General features: G+C 42.4%; 12 non-coding genes across 12 annotated transcripts; 7 read left to right on the top strand and 5 right to left on the bottom strand.

Annotated features, from left to right (window-relative positions):
- The first annotated feature begins 37 nt into the window (after nt 1-37).
- On the top strand, nt 38-111 carry trnan-guu (transfer RNA asparagine (anticodon GUU)). The gene has a single exon. It is a non-coding gene; the product is annotated as a tRNA-Asn (tRNA).
- A 1,721-nt stretch (nt 112-1,832) lies between these two features.
- On the top strand, nt 1,833-1,906 carry trnan-guu (transfer RNA asparagine (anticodon GUU)). Its single transcript has one exon. It is a non-coding gene; the product is annotated as a tRNA-Asn (tRNA).
- A 1,718-nt stretch (nt 1,907-3,624) lies between these two features.
- On the top strand, nt 3,625-3,698 carry trnan-guu (transfer RNA asparagine (anticodon GUU)). Its single transcript has one exon. It is a non-coding gene; the product is annotated as a tRNA-Asn (tRNA).
- A 1,721-nt stretch (nt 3,699-5,419) lies between these two features.
- Nucleotides 5,420-5,493, top strand: trnan-guu (transfer RNA asparagine (anticodon GUU)). Its single transcript has one exon. It is a non-coding gene; the product is annotated as a tRNA-Asn (tRNA).
- A 1,442-nt stretch (nt 5,494-6,935) lies between these two features.
- trnad-guc (transfer RNA aspartic acid (anticodon GUC)) lies at nt 6,936-7,007 on the bottom strand. Its single transcript has one exon. It is a non-coding gene; the product is annotated as a tRNA-Asp (tRNA).
- Nucleotides 7,008-7,214: 207 nt separating this feature from the next.
- trnan-guu (transfer RNA asparagine (anticodon GUU)) lies at nt 7,215-7,288 on the top strand. The gene has a single exon. It is a non-coding gene; the product is annotated as a tRNA-Asn (tRNA).
- A 1,442-nt stretch (nt 7,289-8,730) lies between these two features.
- trnad-guc (transfer RNA aspartic acid (anticodon GUC)) lies at nt 8,731-8,802 on the bottom strand. The gene has a single exon. It is a non-coding gene; the product is annotated as a tRNA-Asp (tRNA).
- Nucleotides 8,803-10,525: 1,723 nt separating this feature from the next.
- Nucleotides 10,526-10,597, bottom strand: trnad-guc (transfer RNA aspartic acid (anticodon GUC)). The gene has a single exon. It is a non-coding gene; the product is annotated as a tRNA-Asp (tRNA).
- Nucleotides 10,598-10,804: 207 nt separating this feature from the next.
- On the top strand, nt 10,805-10,878 carry trnan-guu (transfer RNA asparagine (anticodon GUU)). Its single transcript has one exon. It is a non-coding gene; the product is annotated as a tRNA-Asn (tRNA).
- A 1,442-nt stretch (nt 10,879-12,320) lies between these two features.
- Nucleotides 12,321-12,392, bottom strand: trnad-guc (transfer RNA aspartic acid (anticodon GUC)). The gene has a single exon. It is a non-coding gene; the product is annotated as a tRNA-Asp (tRNA).
- A 1,723-nt stretch (nt 12,393-14,115) lies between these two features.
- Nucleotides 14,116-14,187, bottom strand: trnad-guc (transfer RNA aspartic acid (anticodon GUC)). The gene has a single exon. It is a non-coding gene; the product is annotated as a tRNA-Asp (tRNA).
- Nucleotides 14,188-14,391: 204 nt separating this feature from the next.
- trnan-guu (transfer RNA asparagine (anticodon GUU)) lies at nt 14,392-14,465 on the top strand. The gene has a single exon. It is a non-coding gene; the product is annotated as a tRNA-Asn (tRNA).
- The last annotated feature ends 1,678 nt before the right edge of the window (nt 14,466-16,143 follow it).

Below are 16,143 nucleotides of genomic sequence, written 5' to 3' on the forward strand. Positions count from 1 at the left end.
AAGCACTATAATCAGAATGGTATTTTCCACACATGTTGTCTCTGTGGCACAATAGGCTAGCGCGTTCGGCTGTTAACCGAAAGGTTGGTGGTTCAAGCCCACCCAGAGGCGTTGATTACTCCTGTCCTTCCTTCAATGCTAGTCTCATGTTTACTTCTATCTGGTTAGCTAATTTACTCAGTACTTACATCCCTCAGCTCATGTAACTTTCTTAACTTCATATTCAAATCCAAATATTTCCCCAGACTCATGAAAATGCAAGAGTGGACACAAAGAGTGGGTGGGACAAGTGCTTTGGAACTTAAAAAGTACACAAAGCACGGGCCTCTTCTGTGCTCCTGCAATACACAGCCTGTTAATTTGGATGGAAGCTCAAGCTTTCCCTAGGGCTGTAGGCTGAAGAATGTCCTGGCGCTGCCAACAGACATAGTTCCACTACATTGCAACTACTGAGTATCTTGGTTATTCCACAAGTAAAACACCTCAGTAGACGCCCTGCTTGACAATTCAGTTCAAAAAGAAAGGGCCTTTTTCTCAATTCAATCTTTGCCTTCTGAGCAAGCAAGCACTTGTTAGTTTCACACTTTCCAAAGCTGGTCCTGGAAGATGTCAGGATGGACGAGGAGTCCGACGCACTGCGCTATAGTTGCAGTCTCGTACTGGCACGTGTTTGAATGCAACTTCTGACATTCAGCCAGCAGTCATGCTTATGCTCAGCTGTCCTCAACAATGTAACAGTGCATTATATTTACTGTCAAGCAACATCACCAACAAACTTGGTTGATGTCAAGTCATTCAGACAAAACAGACCTGTTTCTCTTTGGAGACTGTTGTCGGATGTGCTGGAAATGACGGAAAGACTGATCAGTCCTTTCTGATTGCCTTTATCAGAAAACTCTTTCTGAGGTTCTGTGTGGTTTGTTTTGTATTTGTTTATAAGAACTTCAATTATATGGAATTTTCAGTTTTAAAGTGAATGGAAAAGGACAAGATGGGATTTCCTGGCGGTGAGAATTGATCTCATCACCAAGGAAACAACTTCTTAGGTCTTTGTCAGACAAGTTACAAATTGTATTTGTCCTTATTCCGGGAGGATTAAGGGCTACCTGGCTGTCATTGGATGCTATTGAAAGAGGTGTCAAGTCATGGCTTTAGAACAATCGGTCTGACGACTTAGCTGTAATGCACAGTGGGCATCTTGTTGAACTTACCAAAACCTAACCTTAATTGTGAGAAAACAATGTCATGCCCTTCTTTGAAAGCTGTCTTTGAAAAGAAGCAGAAATGTGACAAGTGCCATATAGGACAGAAGCACTAAAGCTTTAGATGTGGACAAATGTTGTGATACAGACAGTGCATTTAGAATAAATATTTGAGTCACAAAGAAATGTGGGGTTCATGAATTACCTGTTGATTCTTGCAAAGAAGGCGGCCATTTTTGTAACACCACTGTGAGTGTGTAGGAGTTGATAGAGGTTTCACCAGCAAATAGGGGTTGGTGCAAGATAATGTGTTTTCTAGGAGCCAGTTGAAGGCTGAACTAGAAAAGGGCTCTCGCCGTCAGGGAATCGAACCCTGGTCTTCCGCGTGACAGGCGGAGATACTGTCCACTATACTAACGAGGAACTGACACACTTGAACAAACATGTCGAAGATGGGTCACAGACGAGCTGGGATGCACACTTTGTTTCCTCAATGGATGAAGTGGCATGAAAAACCAATTCAAATGCAATCTCTCACAAACAGACTTTTTAGTCCATTTCAAATAAGAAATGACATGTCATCATTTACCAACAAGCACTATAATCAGAATGGTATTTTCCACACATGTTGTCTCTGTGGCGCAATAGGCTAGCGCGTTCGGCTGTTAACCGAAAGGTTGGTGGTTCAAGCCCACCCAGAGGCGTTGATTACTCCTGTCCTTCCTTCAATGCTAGTCTCATGTTTACTTCTATCTGGTTAGCTAATTTACTCAGTACTTTCATCCCTCAGCTCATGTAACTTTCTTAACTTCATATTCAAATCCAAATATTTCCCCAGACTCATGAAAATGCAAGAGTGGACACAAAGAGTGGCTGGGACAAGTGCTTTGGAACTTCAAAAGTACACAAAGCATGGTCCTCTTCTGTGCTGCTGCAACACACAGCCTGTTAATTTGGATGGACGCTCAAGCTTTCCCTAGGGCTGTAGGCTGAAGAATGTCCTGGCGCTGCCAACAGACATAGTTCCACTACATTGCAACTACTGTGTATCTTGGTTACTCCACAAGCAAAACACCTCAGTAGACGCCCTGCTTGACAATTCAGTTCAAAAAGAAAGGGCCTTTTTCTCAATTCAATCTTTGCCTTCTGAGCAAGCAAGCACTTGTTAGTTTCACACTTTCCAAAGCTGGTCCTGGAAGATGTCAGGATGGACGAGGAGTCCGACGCACTGCGCTATAGTTGCAGTCTCGTACTGGCACGTGTTTGAATGCAACTTCTGACATTCAGCCAGCAGTCATGCTTATGCTCAGCTGTCCTCAACAATGTAACAGTGCATTATATTTACTGTCAAGCAACATCACCAACAAACTTGGTTGATGTCAAGTCATTCAGACAAAACGGACCTGTTTCTCTTTGGAGACTGTTGTCGGATGTGCTGGAAATGACGGAAAGACTGATCAATCCTTTCTGATTGCCTTTATCAGAAAACTCTTTCTGAGGTTCTGTGTGGTTTGTTTTGTATTTGTTTATGAGAACTTCAATTATATGGAATTTTCAGTTTTAAAGTGAATGGAAAAGGACAAGATGGGATTTCCTGGCGGTGAGAATTGATCTCATCACCAAGGAAACAACTTCTTAGGTCTTTGTCAGACAAGTTACAAATTGTATTTGTCCTTATTCCGGGAGGATTAAGGGCTACCTGGCTGTCATTGGATGCTATTGAAAGAGGTGTCAAGTCATGGCATTAGAACAATCGGTCTGACGACTTAGCTGTAATGCACAGTGGGCATCTTGTTGAACTTACCAAAACCTAACCTTAATTGTGAGAAAACAATGTCATGCCCTTCTTTGAAAGCTGTCTTTGAAAAGAAGCAGAAATGTGACAAGTGCCATATAGGACAGAAGCACTAAAGCTTTAGATGAGGACAAATGTTGTGATACAGACAGTGCATTTAGAATAAATATTTGAGTCACAAAGAAATGTGGGGTTCATGAATTACCTGTTGATTCTTGCAAAGAAGGCGGCCATTTTTGTAACACCACTGTGAGTGTGTAGGAGTTGATAGAGGTTTCACCAGCAAATAGGGGTTGGTGCAAGATAATGTGTTTTCTAGGAGCCAGTTGAAGGCTGAACTAGAAAAGGGCTCTCGCCGTCAGGGAATCGAACCCTGGTCTTCCGCGTGACAGGCGGAGATACTGTCCACTATACTAACGAGGAACTGACACACTTGAACAAACATGTCGAAGATGGGTCACAGACGAGCTGGGATGCACACTTTGTTTCCTCAATGGATGAAGTGGCATGAAAAACCAATTCAAATGCAATCTCTCACAAACAGACTTTTTAGTCCATTTCAAATAAGAAATGACATGTCATCATTTACCAACAAGCACTATAATCAGAATGGTATCTTCCACACATGTCTCTGTGGCGCAATAGGCTAGCGCGTTCGGCTGTTAACCGAAAGGTTGGTGGTTCAAGCCCACCCAGAGGCGTTGATTACTCCTGGCTTTCCTTCAATGTTAGTCTCATGTTTACTTCTATCTGGTTAGCTAATTTACTCAGTACTTTCATCCCTCAGCTCATCTAACTTTCTTAACTTCATATTCAAATCCAAATATTTCCCCAGACTCATGAAAATGCAAGAGTGGACACAAAGAGTGGCTGGGACAAGTGCTTTGGAACTTCAAAAGTACACAAAGCATGGTCCTCTTCTGTGCTGCTGCAACACACAGCCTGTTAATTTGGATGGACGCTCAAGCTTTCCCTAGGGCTGTAGGCTGAAGAACGTCTTGGCGCTGCCAACAGACATAGTTCCACTACATTGCAACTACTGAGTATTTTGGTTACTCCACAAGCAAAACACCTCAGTAGACGCCCTGCTTGACAATTCAGTTCAAAAAGAAAGGGCCTTTTTCTCAATTCAATCTTTGCCTTCTGAGCAAGCAAGCACTTGTTAGTTTCACACTTTCCAAAGCTGGTCCTGGAAGATGTCAGGATGGACGAGGAGTCCGACGCACTGCGCTATAGTTGCAGTCTCGTACTGGCACGTGTTTGAATGCAGCTTCTGACATTCAGCCAGCAGTCATGCTTATGCTCAGCTGTCCTCAACAATGTAACAGTGCATTATATTTACTGTCAAGCAACATCACCAACAAACTTGGTTGATGTCAAGTCATTCAGACAAAACGGACCTGTTTCTCTTTGGAGACTGTTGTCGGATGTGCTGGAAATGACGGAAAGACTGATCAGTCCTTTCTGATTGCCTTTATCAGAAAACTCTTTCTGAGGTTCTGTGTGGTTTGTTTTGTATTTGTTTATAAGAACTTCAATTATATGGAATTTTCAGTTTTAAAGTGAATGGAAAAGGACAAGATGGGATTTCCTGGCGGTGAGAATTGATCTCATCACCAAGGAAACAACTTCTTAGGTCTTTGTCAGACAAGTTACAAATTGTATTTGTCCTTATTCCGGGAGGATTAAGGGCTACCTGGCTGTCATTGGATGCTATTGAAAGAGGTGTCAAGTCATGGCTTTAGAACAATCGGTCTGACGACTTAGCTGTAATGCACAGTGGGCATCTTGTTGAACTTACCAAAACCTAACCTTAATTGTGAGAAAACAATGTCATGCCCTTCTTTGAAAGCTGTCTTTGAAAAGAAGCAGAAATGTGACAAGTGCCATATAGGACAGAAGCACTAAAGCTTTAGATGTGGACAAATGTTGTGATACAGACAGTGCATTTAGAATAAATATTTGAGTCACAAAGAAATGTGGGGTTCATGAATTACCTGTTGATTCTTGCAAAGAAGGCGGCCATTTTTGTAACACCACTGTGAGTGTGTAGGAGTTGATAGAGGTTTCACCAGCAAATAGGGGTTGGTGCAAGATAATGTGTTTTCTAGGAGCCAGTTGAAGGCTGAACTAGAAAAGGGCTCTCGCCGTCAGGGAATCGAACCCTGGTCTTCCGCGTGACAGGCGGAGATACTGTCCACTATACTAACGAGGAACTGACACACTTGAACAAACATGTCGAAGATGGGTCACAGACGAGCTGGGATGCACACTTTGTTTCCTCAATGGATGAAGTGGCATGAAAAACCAATTCAAATGCAATCTCTCACAAACAGACTTTTTAGTCCATTTCAAATAAGAAATGACATGTCATCATTTACCAACAAGCACTATAATCAGAATGGTATTTTCCACACATGTTGTCTCTGTGGCGCAATAGGCTAGCGCGTTCGGCTGTTAACCGAAAGGTTGGTGGTTCAAGCCCACCCAGAGGCGTTGATTACTCCTGTCCTTCCTTCAATGCTAGTCTCATGTTTACTTCTATCTGGTTAGCTAATTTACTCAGTACTTTCATCCCTCAGCTCATGTAACTTTCTTAACTTCATATTCAAATCCAAATATTTCCCCAGACTCATGAAAATGCAAGAGTGGACACAAAGAGTGGCTGGGACAAGTGCTTTGGAACTTCAAAAGTACACAAAGCATGGTCCTCTTCTGTGCTGCTGCAACACACAGCCTGTTAATTTGGATGGACGCTCAAGCTTTCCCTAGGGCTGTAGGCTGAAGAACGTCTTGGCGTTGCCAACAGACATAGTTCCACTACATTGCAACTACTGAGTATCTTGGTTACTCCACAAGCAAAACACCTCAGTAGACGCCCTGCTTGACAATTCAGTTCAAAAAGAAAGGGCCTTTTTCTCAATTCAATCTTTGCCTTCTGAGCAAGCAAGCACTTGTTAGTTTCACACTTTCCAAAGCTGGTCCTGGAAGATGTCAGGATGGACGAGGAGTCCGACGCACTGCGCTATAGTTGCAGTCTCGTACTGGCACGTGTTTGAATGCAACTTCTGACATTCAGCCAGCAGTCATGCTTATGCTCAGCTGTCCTCAACAATGTAACAGTGCATTATATTTACTGTCAAGCAACATCACCAACAAACTTGGTTGATGTCAAGTCATTCAGACAAAACGGACCTGTTTCTCTTTGGAGACTGTTGTCGGATGTGCTGGAAATGACGGAAAGACTGATCAATCCTTTCTGATTGCCTTTATCAGAAAACTCTTTCTGAGGTTCTGTGTGGTTTGTTTTGTATTTGTTTATAAGAACTTCAATTATATGGAATTTTCAGTTTTAAAGTGAATGGAAAAGGACAAGATGGGATTTCCTGGCGGTGAGAATTGATCTCATCACCAAGGAAACAACTTCTTAGGTCTTTGTCAGACAAGTTACAAATTGTATTTGTCCTTATTCCGGGAGGATTAAGGGCTACCTGGCTGTCATTGGATGCTATTGAAAGAGGTGTCAAGTCATTGCATTAGAACAATCGGTCTGACGACTTAGCTGTAATACACAGTGGGCATCTTGTTGAACTTACCAAAACCTAACCTTAATTGTGAGAAAACAATGTCATGTCCTTCTTTGAAAGCTGTCTTTGAAAAGAAGCAGAAATGTGACAAGTGCCATATAGGACAGAAGCACTAAAGCTTTAGATGTGGACAATTGATGTGATACAGACAGTGCATTTAGAATAAATATTTGAATCAGAAAGAATTGTGGGGTTCATGAATTACCTGTTGATTCTTGCAAAGAAGGCGGCCATTTTTGTGACACCACAGTGAGTGTGTAGGAGTTGATAGAGGTTTCACCAGCAAATAGGGGTTGGTGCAAGATAATGTGTTTTCTAGGAGCCAGTTGAAGGCTGAACTAGAAAAGGGCTCTCCCCGTCAGGGAATCGAACCCTGGTCTTCCGCGTGACAGGCGGAGATACTGTCCACTATACTAACGAGGAACTGACACACTTGAACAAACATGTCGAAGATGGGTCACAGACGAGCTGGGATGCACACTTTGTTTCCTCAATGGATGAAGTGGCATGAAAAACCAATTCAAATGCAATCTCTCACAAACAGACTTTTTAGTCCATTTCAAATAAGAAATGACATGTCATCATTTACCAACAAGCACTATAATCAGAATGGTATTTTCCACACATGTTGTCTCTGTGGCGCAATAGGCTAGCGCGTTCGGCTGTTAACCGAAAGGTTGGTGGTTCAAGCCCACCCAGAGGCGTTGATTACTCCTGTCCTTCCTTCAATGCTAGTCTCATGTTTACTTCTATCTGGTTAGCTAATTTACTCAGTACTTTCATCCCTCAGCTCATGTAACTTTCTTAACTTCATATTCAAATCCAAATATTTCCCCAGACTCATGAAAATGCAAGAGTGGACACAAAGAGTGGCTGGGACAAGTGCTTTGGAACTTCAAAAGTACACAAAGCACGGTCCTCTTCTGTGCTGCTGCAACACACAGCCTGTTAATTTGGATGGACGCTCAAGCTTTCCCTAGGGCTGTAGGCTGAAGAACGTCCTGGCGCTGCCAACAGACATAGTTCCACTACATTGCAACTACTGAGTATCTTGGTTACTCCACAAGCAAAACACCTCAGTAGACGCCCTGCTTGACAATTCAGTTCAAAAAGAAAGGGCCTTTTTCTCAATTCAATCTTTGCCTTCTGAGCAAGCAAGCACTTGTTAGTTTCACACTTTCCAAAGCTGGTCCTGGAAGATGTCAGGATGGACGAGGAGTCCGACACACTGCGCTATAGTTGCAGTCTCGTACTGGCACGTGTTTGAATGCAACTTCTGACATTCAGCCAGCAGTCATGCTTATGCTCAGCTGTCCTCAACAATGTAACAGTGCATTATATTTACTGTCAAGCAACATCACCAACAAACTTGGTTGATGTCAAGTCATTCAGACAAAACGGACCTGTTTCTCTTTGGAGACTGTTGTCGGATGTGCTGGAAATGACGGAAAGACTGATCAATCCTTTCTGATTGCCTTTATCAGAAAACTCTTTCTGAGGTTCTGTGTGGTTTGTTTTGTATTTGTTTATAAGAACTTCAATTATATGGAATTTTCAGTTTTAAAGTGAATGGAAAAGGACAAGATGGGATTTCCTGGTGGTGAGAATTGATCTCATCACCAAGGAAACAACTTCTTAGGTCTTTGTCAGACAAGTTACAAATTGTATTTGTCCTTATTCCGGGAGGATTAAGGGCTACCTGGCTGTCATTGGATGCTATTGAAAGAGGTGTCAAGTCATTGCATTAGAACAATCGGTCTGACGACTTAGCTGTAATGCACAGTGGGCATCTTGTTGAACTTACCAAAACCTAACCTTAATTGTGAGAAAACAATGTCATGTCCTTCTTTGAAAGCTGTCTTTGAGAAGAAGCAGAAATGTGACAAGTGCCATATAGGACAGAAGCACTAAAGCTTTAGATGTGGACAAATGTTGTGAAACAGAAAGTGCATTTAGAATAAATATTTGAGTCACACAAAATTGAGGGGTTCATGAATTACCTGTTGATTCTTGCAAAGAAGGCGGCCATTTTTGTGACACCACAGTGAGTGTGTAGGAGTTGATAGAGGTTTCACCAGCAAATAGGGGTTGGTGCAAGATAATGTGTTTTCTAGGAGCCAGTTGAAGGCTGAACTAGAAAAGGGCTCTCCCCGTCAGGGAATCGAACCCTGGTCTTCCGCGTGACAGGCGGAGATACTGTCCACTATACTAACGAGGAACTGACACACTTGAACAAACATGTCGAAGATGGCTCACAGACGAGCTGGGATGCACACTTTGTTTCCTCAATGGATGAAGTGGCATGAAAAACCAATTCAAATGCAATCTCTCACAAACAGACTTTTTAGTCCATTTCAAATAAGAAATGACATGTCATCATTTACCAACAAGCACTATAATCAGAATGGTATTTTCCACACATGTTGTCTCTGTGGCGCAGTAGGCGCGCGTGTTCGGCTGTTAACCGATAGGTTGGTTGTTCAAGCCCACCCAGAGGCGTTGATTACTCCTGTCCTTCCTTCAATGCTAGTCTCATGTTTACTTTTATCTGGTTAGCTAATTTACTCAGTACTTTCATCCATCAGCTTATGTAACTTTCTTAACTTCATATTCAAATCCAAATATTTCCCCAGACTCATGAAAATGCAAGAGTGGACACAAAGAGTGGGTGGGACAAGTGCTTTGGAATTTCAAAAGTACACAAAGCATGGTCCTCTTCTGTGCTGCTGCAACACACAGCCTGTTAATTTGGATGGACGCTCAAGCTTTCCCTAGGGCTGTAGGCTGAAGAATGTCCTGGCGCTGCCAACAGACATAGTTCCACTACATTGCAACTACTGTGTATCTTGGTTACTCCACAAGCAAAACACCTCAGTAGACGCCCTGCTTGACAATTCAGTTCAAAAAGAAAGGGCCTTTTTCTCAATTCAATCTTTGCCTTCTGAGCAAGCAAGCACTTGTTAGTTTCACACTTTCCAAAGCTGGTCCTGGAAGATGTCAGGATGGACGAGGAGTCCGACACACTGCGCTATAGTTGCAGTCTCGTACTGGCACGTGTTTGAATGCAACTTCTGACATTCAGCCAGCAGTCATGCTTATGCTCAGCTGTCCTCAACAATGTAACAGTGCATTATATTTACTGTCAAGCAACATCACCAACAAACTTGGTTGATGTCAAGTCATTCAGACAAAACGGACCTGTTTCTCTTTGGAGACTGTTGTCGGATGTGCTGGAAATGACGGAAAGACTGATCAATCCTTTCTGATTGCCTTTATCAGAAAACTCTTTCTGAGGTTCTGTGTGGTTTGTTTTGTATTTGTTTATGAGAACTTCAATTATATGGAATTTTCAGTTTTAAAGTGAATGGAAAAGGACAAGATGGGATTTCCTGGCGGTGAGAATTGATCTCATCACCAAGGAAACAACTTCTTAGGTCTTTCTCAGACAAGTTACAAATTGTATTTGTCCTTATTCCGGGAGGATTAAGGGCTACCTGGCTGTCATTGGATGCTATTGAAAGAGGTGTCAAGTCATTGCATTAGAACAATCGGTCTGACGACTTAGCTGTAATGCACAGTGGGCATCTTGTTGAACTTACCAAAACCTAACCTTAATTGTGAGAAAACAATGTCATGTCCTTCTTTGAAAGCTGTCTTTGAGAAGAAGCAGAAATGTGACAAGTGCCATATAGGACAGAAGCACTAAAGCTTTAGATGTGGACAAATGTTGTGAAACAGACAGTGCATTTAGAATAAATATTTGAGTCACAAAGAATTGTGGGGTTCATGAATTACCTGTTGATTCTTGCAAAGAAGGCGGCCATTTTTGTGACACCACAGTGAGTGTGTAGGAGTTGATAGAGGTTTCACCAGCAAATAGGGGTTGGTGCAAGATAATGTGTTTTCTAGGAGCCAGTTGAAGGCTGAACTAGAAAAGGGCTCTCCCCGTCAGGGAATCGAACCCTGGTCTTCCGCGTGACAGGCGGAGATACTGTCCACTATACTAACGAGGAACTGACACACTTGAACAAACATGTCGAAGATGGGTCACAGACGAGCTGGGATGCACACTTTGTTTCCTCAATGGATGAAGTGGCATGAAAAACCAATTCAAATGCAATCTCTCACAAACAGACTTTTTAGTCCATTTCAAATAAGAAATGACATGTCATCATTTACCAACAAGCACTATAATCAGAATGGTATTTTCCACACATGTTGTCTCTGTGGCGCAATAGGCTAGCGCGTTCGGCTGTTAACCGAAAGGTTGGTGGTTCAAGCCCACCCAGAGGCGTTGATTACTCCTGTCCTTCCTTCAATGCTAGTCTCATGTTTACTTCTATCTGGTTAGCTAATTTACTCAGTACTTTCATCCCTCAGCTCATGTAATATTCTTAACTTCATATTCAAATCCAAATATTTCCCCAGACTCATGAAAATGCAAGAGTGGACACAAAGAGTGGGTGGGACAAGTGCTTTGGAACTTCAAAAGTACACAAAGCACGGTCCTCTTCTGTGCTGCTGCAACACACAGCCTGTTAATTTGGATGGACGCTCAAGCTTTCCCTAGGGCTGTAGGCTGAAGAATGTCCTGGCGCTGCCAACAGACATAGTTCCACTACATTGCAACCACTGAGTATCTTGGTTACTCCACAAGTAAAACACCTCAGTAGACGCCCTGCTTGACAATTCAGTTCAAAAAGAAAGGGCCTTTTTCTCAATTCAATCTTTGCCTTCTGAGCAAGCAAGCACTTGTTAGTTTCACACTTTCCAAAGCTGGTCCTGGAAGATGTCAGGATGGACGAGGAGTCCGACACACTGCGCTATAGTTGCAGTCTCGTACTGGCACCTGTTTGAATGCAACTTCTGACATTCAGCCAGCAGTCATGCTTATGCTCAGCTGTCCTCAACAATGTAACAGTGCATTATATTTACTGTCAAGCAACATCACCAACAAACTTGGTTGATGTCAAGTCATTCAGACAAAACGGACCTGTTTCTCTTTGGAGACTGTTGTCGGATGTGCTGGAAATGACGGAAAGACTGATCAATCCTTTCTGATAGCCTTTATCAGAAAACTCTTTCTGAGGTTCTGTGTGGTTTGTTTTGTATTTGTTTATGAGAACTTCAATTATATGGAATTTTCAGTTTTAAAGTGAATGGAAAAGGACAAGATGGGATTTCCTGGCGGTGAGAATTGATCTCATCACCAAGGAAACAACTTCTTAGGTCTTTGTCAGACAAGTTACAAATTGTATTTGTCCTTATTCCGGGAGGATTAAGGGCTACCTGGCTGTCATTGGATGCTATTGAAAGAGGTGTCAAGTCATTGCATTAGAACAATCGGTCTGACGACTTAGCTGTAATGCACAGTGGGCATCTTGTTGAACTTACCAAAACCTAACCTTAATTGTGAGAAAACAATGTCATGTCCTTCTTTGAAAGCTGTCTTTGAGAAGAAGCAGAAATGTGACAAGTGCCATATAGGACAGAAGCACTAAAGCTTTAGATGTGGACAAATGTTGTGAAACAGACAGTGCATTTAGAATAAATATTTGAGTCACAAAGAATTGTGGGGTTCATGAATTACCTGTTGATTCTTGCAAAGAAGGCGGCCATTTTTGTGACACCACAGTGAGTGTGTAGGAGTTGATAGAGGTTTCACCAGCAAATAGGGGTTGGTGCAAGATAATGTGTTTTCTAGGAGCCAGTTGAAGGCTGAACTAGAAAAGGGCTCTCCCCGTCAGGGAATCGAACCCTGGTCTTCCGCGTGACAGGCGGAGATACTGTCCACTATACTAACGAGGAACTGACACACTTGAACAAACATGTCGAAGATGGGTCACAGACGAGCTGGGATGCACACTTTGTTTCCTCAATGGATGAAGTGGCATGAAAAACCAATTCAAATGCAATCTCTCACAAACAGACTTTTTAGTCCATTTCAAATAAGAAATGACATGTCATCATTTACCAACAAGCACTATAATCGGAATGGTATTTTCCACACATGTTGTCTCTGTGGCGCAGTAGGCGCGCGTGTTCGGCTGTTAACCGATAGGTTGGTTGTTCAAGCCCACCCAGAGGTGTTGATTACTCCTGTCCTTCCTTCAATGCTAGTCTCATGTTTACTTTTATCTGGTTAGCTAATTTACTCAGTACTTTCATCCATCAGCTTATGTAACTTTCTTAACTTCATATTCAAATCCAAATATTTCCCCAGACTCATGAAAATGCAAGAGTGGACACAAAGAGTGGGTGGGACAAGTGCTTTGGAACTTCAAAAGTACACAAAGCATGGTCCTCTTCTGTGCTGCTGCAACACACAGCCTGTTAATTTGGATGGACGCTCAAGCTTTCCCTAGGGCTGTAGGCTGAAGAATGTCCTGGCGCTGCCAACAGACATAGTTCCACTACATTGCAACTACTGTGTATCTTGGTTACTCCACAAGCAAAACACCTCAGTAGACGCCCTGCTTGACAATTCAGTTCAAAAAGAAAGGGCCTTTTTCTCAATTCAATCTTTGCCTTCTGAGCAAGCAAGCACTTGTTAGTTTCACACTTTCCAAAGCTGGTCCTGGAAGATGTCAGGATGGACGAGGAGTCCGACGCACTGCGCTATAGTTGCAGTCTCGTACTGGCACGTGTTTGAATGCAACTTCTGACATTCAGCCAGCAGTCATGCTTATGCTCAGCTGTCCTCAACAATGTAACAGTGCATTATATTTACTGTCAAGCAACATCACCAACAAACTTGGTTGATGTCAAGTCATTCAGACAAAACGGACCTGTTTCTCTTTGGAGACTGTTGTCGGATGTGCTGGAAATGACGGAAAGACTGATCAATCCTTTCTGATTGCCTTTATCAGAAAACTCTTTCTGAGGTTCTGTGTGGTTTGTTTTGTATTTGTTTATGAGAACTTCAATTATATGGAATTTTCAGTTTTAAAGTGAATGGAAAAGGACAAGATGGGATTTCCTGGCGGTGAGAATTAATCTCATCACCAAGGAAACAACTTCTTAGGTCTTTGTCAGACAAGTTACAAATTGTATTTGTCCTTATTCCGGGAGGATTAAGGGCTACCTGGCTGTCATTGGATGCTATTGAAAGAGGTGTCAAGTCATTGCATTAGAACAATCGGTCTGACGACTTAGCTGTAATGCACAGTGGGCATCTTGTTGAACTTACCAAAACCTAACCTTAATTGTGAGAAAACAATGTCATGTCCTTCTTTGAAAGCTGTCTTTGAGAAGAAGCAGAAATGTGACAAGTGCCATATAGGACAGAAGCACTAAAGCTTTAGATGTGGACAAATGTTGTGAAACAGACAGTGCATTTAGAATAAATATTTGAGTCACAAAGAATTGTGGGGTTCATGAATTACCTGTTGATTCTTGCAAAGAAGGCGGCCATTTTTGTGACACCACAGTGAGTGTGTAGGAGTTGATAGAGGTTTCACCAGCAAATAGGGGTTGGTGCAAGATAATGTGTTTTCTAGGAGCCAGTTGAAGGCTGAACTAGAAAAGGGCTCTCCCCGTCAGGGAATCGAACCCTGGTCTTCCGCGTGACAGGCGGAGATACTGTCCACTATACTAACGAGGAACTGACACACTTGAACAAACATGTCGAAGATGGGTCACAGACGAGCTGGGATGCACACTTTGTTTCCTCAATGGATGAAGTGGCATGAAAAACCAATTCAAATGCAATCTCTCACAAACAGACTTTTTAGTCCATTTCAAATAAGAAATGACATGTCATCATTTACCAACAAGCACTATAATCAGAATGGTATTTTCCACACATGTCTCTGTGGCGCAATAGGCTAGCGCGTTCGGCTGTTAACCGAAAGGTTGGTGGTTCAAGCCCACCCAGAGGCGGTGATTACTCCTGTCCTTCCTTCAATGCTAGTCTCATGTTTACTTCTATCTGGTTAGCTAATTTACTCAGTACTTTCATCCCTCAGCTCATGTAACTTTCTTAACTTCATATTCAAATCCAAATATTTCCCCAGACTCATGAAAATGCAAGAGTGGACACAAAGAGTGGGTGGGACAAGTGCTTTGGAACTTCAAAAGTACACAAAGCATGGTCCTCTTCTGTGCTGCTGCAACACACAGCCTGTTAATTTGGATGGACGCTCAAGCTTTCCCTAGGGCTGTAGGCTGAAGAACGTCCTGGCGCTGCCAACAGACATAGTTCCACTACATTGCAACTACTGAGTATCTTGGTTACTCCACAAGCAAAACACCTCAGTAGACGCCCTGCTTGACAATTCAGTTCAAAAAGAAAGGGCCTTTTTCTCAATTCAATCTTTGCCTTCTGAGCAAGCAAGCACTTGTTAGTTTCACACTTTCCAAAGCTGGTCCTGGAAGATGTCAGGATGGACGAGGAGTCCGACGCACTGCGCTATAGTTGCAGTCTCGTACTGGCACGTGTTTGAATGCAACTTCTGACATTCAGCCAGCAGTCATGCTTATGCTCAGCTGTCCTCAACAATGTAACAGTGCATTATATTTACTGTCAAGCAACATCACCAACAAACTTGGTTGATGTCAAGTCATTCAGACAAAACGGACCTGTTTCTCTTTGGAGACTGTTGTCGGATGTGCTGGAAATGACGGAAAGACTGATCAATCCTTTCTGATTGCCTTTATCAGAAAACTCTTTCTGAGGTTCTGTGTGGTTTGTTTTGTATTTGTTTATAAGAACTTCAATTATATGGAATTTTCAGTTTTAAAGTGAATGGAAAAGGACAAGTTGGGATTTCCTGGCGGTGAGAATTGATCTCATCACCAAGGAAACAACTTCTTAGGTCTTTCTCAGACAAGTTACAAATTGTATTTGTCCTTATTCCGGGAGGATTAAGGGCTACCTGGCTGTCATTGGATGCTATTGAAAGAGGTGTCAAGTCATTGCATTAGAACAATCGGTCTGACGACTTAGCTGTAATGCACAGTGGGCATCTTGTTGAACTTACCAAAACCTAACCTTAATTGTGAGAAAACAATGTCATGTCCTTCTTTGAAAGCTGTCTTTGAAAAGAAGCAGAAATGTGACAAGTGCCATATAGGACAGAAGCACTAAAGCTTTAGATGTGGACAAATGTTGTGAAACAGACAGTGCATTTAGAATAAATATTTGAGTCACAAAGAATTGTGGGGTTCATGAATTACCTGTTGATTTTTGCAAAGATGGCGGCCATTTTTGTGACACCACAGTGAGTGTGTAGGAGTTGATAGAGGTTTCACCAGCAAATAGGGGTTGGTGCAAGATAATGTGTTTTCTAGGAGCCAGTTGAAGGCTGAACTAGAAAAGGGCTCTCGCCGTCAGGGAATCGAACCCTGGTCTTCCGCGTGACAGGCGGAGATACTGTCCACTATACTAACGAGGAACTGACACACTTTAACAAACATGTCGAAGATGGGTCACAGACGAGCTGGGATGCACACTTTGTTTCCTCAATGGATGAAGTGGCATGAAAAACCAATTCAAATGCAATCTCTCACAAACAGACTTTTTAGTCCATTTCAAATAAGAAATGACATGTCATCATTA

The sequence above is a fragment of the Oryzias latipes genome, chromosome 11, assembly GCF_053564925.1.
Source record: "Oryzias latipes strain Hd-rR chromosome 11, Olatipes_Hd-rR_3.1".
NCBI classification, from domain to species: domain Eukaryota; kingdom Metazoa; phylum Chordata; class Actinopteri; order Beloniformes; family Adrianichthyidae; genus Oryzias; species Oryzias latipes.